A 3,546-nucleotide genomic window follows, 5' to 3' on the forward strand; every position below is an offset into this window, starting at 1 on the left:
GATAGATAGATAGATAGATAGATAGATAGATAGATAGATAGATAGATAGATAATAGATAGATAATAGATAGATAGATAGATAGATAGATAGATAGATAGATAATAGATAGATAGATAGATAGATAGATAGATAGATAGATAATAGATAGATAGATAGATAGATAGATAGATAATAGATAGATAGATAGATAGATAATCACAATAATTTGACAATCAAATATATTATTTGTAAAAATAAAATAAACTGTTTAAAAAAAAATGAAAGGGAGACTTTGAAAACCTCCTGCTGGGTCTCTATACTGACACGGACGGGGTGATGGGTGAGGAACATAAGGACGCCCCATCGTTTGAATTCAGTCCTCTGTAGGCTGATAATTCTCATTTCCATCAAAGACATCCCGAAAATCAAAGTGAAAAAATGATGCAGCAGGCGAGTCCATTGTGCTGAAATGTCATTGCAGCAACTCAGAAAGGTCCTCAGTAGTCTGTGTGGCCCCCACATGCTTGTATGCATGCCTGACAACATCGGCGGAGGGTCCTAATGAGACCACGGATGGTGTCCTGGGGGATTTCCTCCCAGATCTGGATCAGGACATCACTGAGCTATTGGACAGTCTGAGGTGCAACCTGGCGGTGTCAGAAGGACTGAAACATGACATCCCAGAGGGGTTCTATTGGATTTAGGTCTGATAAGTGTGGGGGCCATTCAATGGTATCAATTCCTTCATCCTCCAGGAACTGCCTGCATACTCTGGCCACATGAGGCCGGGCATTGTTGTGCACCAGGAGGAACCCAGGACCCACTGCACCAGCGTAGGGTCTGACAGTGGGTCCAAGTATTTCATCCTAATACCTAATGGCAGTCAGGGGGCCATTGTCTATCCTGTAGAGGTCTGTGCGTCCCTCCATGGATATGCCTCTCCAGACCATCACTGACCCACCACCAAAACGGTCATGCTGAACCATGTTACAGGCAGCATAACGTTCTCCGCGGCTTCTCCAGACCCTTTCACGTCTGTCAAGTGCTCAGGGTGAACCTGCTCTCATCTGTGAAAAGCACAGGGTGCCAGTGGTGGACCTGCCAGTTCTGGTTTTCAATGGTAAATGCCAATCAAGCTCTATGGTGCCGGGCAGTGAGCACAGGGCCCACTAGAGGATATTGGGCCCTCAGGCCACCCTCATGAAGTCTGTTTCTGATTGCTTGGTCAGAGACATTCACACCAGTGGCCTGCTGGAGGTCATTTTGTAGGGCTCTGGCAGTGCTCATCCTGTTCCTCCTTGCACAAAGGAGCAGATCCCAGTCCTGCTGATGGGTTAAGGACCTTCTACGGCCCTGTCCAGCTCTCGTAGACTAACTGCCTGTCCACTGACCCTAGCCAAATGCAAAACTACTGAAAAACAGAAAGATGAGTAGGGAAAAAAAATGCCAGTGGCCTCCACCTGTAAAACCATTCCTGTTTTGGGGGTTGTCTCGTTGTTGCCCATCTAGTGCAACTGTTGTTAATTTCATTAACACCAAAGCAGCTGAAACTGATGAACAACCCCCTCTGCTACTTACCTGACCAGATCCATATCCCAGGAGCTTCACTGACTTGATGCTAGACTAGATTAAAAAGTGTTCATTTATTTGTTTTTAGTAGTATATATAAAACATACAATGTATCCGTGGTAAAAGATAATACAATATACTTCATTAAATACCCATCAAAGCCAAACCCCCCAACCCCATCCAGAATTTCATTCATTTGATGTATATGATTTTGTATCTATTTATTTATTTAATCTATCTTTAATCCCACCTCAAAAAAGTTCATAAAATACCAATCAAATTTCCTTGTTCAAACATTTTATTGACAATGTAACAGGGACAGAGTCATTACCAGCATAAAATAGGCACTGTACTGATAACAAAACATAGGAAATCAAAAATCACAGCGACAATGTCCTTATGGTGAGGAGGAAAGGGAGGATCACAAAAACAATGTTACGTTTCTGGTGATTACTAGTGAATGGGAGTTGTTAGCGATAGATTTCGTGGATTTGGTTAGTTAGGATAATGGCTCATTGAACATTGTGAAAGGTTGGAGAAATTTAGGGGGAGATCGAAGGGGGGTGGGAACGGAAAGAAAAAAAAAAAAAAAGGGGAGTGGGGGGGAGAAGAGAAGAGAGGGCAACAGTGATGACTCCATGAGCGGTAGGTAGGAACATGGCGACACCTATGCACCGTATGAGGTGGAACATGGGCAGTGTCCAAGGTGTACTACAAACAAATCAGGGGAGAAGAAGAGATTCATCGAAGTTAGGTGGGAGAAAACACTCTACCCAGGGGCTCCAAACGTTGAAGAATTTAGGGATCATGTCGAGAATTGTGGCTTCCACTTTTGCATGTATCATAGCTTGCGTTATTCTGGTTTTAACCACTGTAATATTTAATGAGGGGGATTTCCAGGATTTCGCAATGACCTGTTTGGCTGCTGTGGTGACTTGCAGAAGGAGTTTGAATTGCGAGTTAGAGATGCCAGGAGGGCGTTGATTGAGTGGTGCGGTTATCGGGTTGGGTTGTAGCTTGGTAGTGCTAAGTGTGGATAACATGTTGAAGATTTCAACCCAGAAGGTTTGAGCTACTGGGCAGTTCCACCATATATGATAGTGTGTTCCTAGGTCAGTACAGCCTCTAAAGCAGTTGGGCGAGTAGTTGGGGGTGTATTTAGCGATTCTCGCTGGGACTAAATACCATCGTGTTAAGACTTTATAATTGGTTTCTAGAGCTACAATGTTTTGCGAAGATGATTTAGTATTAGTCCAGATATGGTCCCACTCAGATAAGTCTAATTGCCTGCCTAGGTCAGTTTCCCATTTACGGGTGTAAGGGGGGGACATGGTGACCGAAGTTATGAGGAAGGAATATAGGCATGAAATGAGGCCACGTCTGTGGGGGTCCTTGCAGCATGCCCGTTCAAAGAGAGACATGGTGCTAGGATGGCTTGTTATTGTGTAGGGGGCGTAAAAGTGCTGTAGCTGTAGGTATCTAAAAATTTCGGAGGCTGGAAGACTATAGGTTTCCTGTAGTGAGGCAAAGGATTTACATTTATTTCTCTGTAGGAAATGGTGTGTATGGAGCAGGTTAGCAGAGGTCCATGCTTGGAATGAAAGAGGTGTCTGTTTCGAAGATAGGAGAGCAGGGGTTATGTGGCGATTGTTGGAGATACCTGGTTTTCAATTTGTCCCATAAAGATAAGAAGTGGGAGGTAATGGGGTTAGTTATTGGGCGGCGGTCTACTGGCCTTAACCAGAGTAGGTTAGCAGTAGACAGGGGATCGCACTCTATCGGCTCAAGGACCACCCACTGAGGAATTTCGGAGGTCGCATGGTATTTTGGCAACTGTGCTAAGTGCGCTGCTTGGTAATATTTGCCAATATCAGGGAGGCCTAGACCTCCACTGAGCTTGGAGCAACATAAGGTGGAGCGGGGTATACGAGGACGGGTATTGCCCCAAACGTAGGAGGAAATGCGGCGCTGCAGCGTACGGAGGTAATGAGAGGGTA

Source organism: Staurois parvus, unplaced genomic scaffold (assembly GCF_062004578.1).
Source record: "Staurois parvus isolate SC_StPar_1 unplaced genomic scaffold, SC_StPar_1.0 ptg000143l, whole genome shotgun sequence".
Lineage (NCBI taxonomy): Eukaryota > Metazoa > Chordata > Amphibia > Anura > Ranidae > Staurois > Staurois parvus.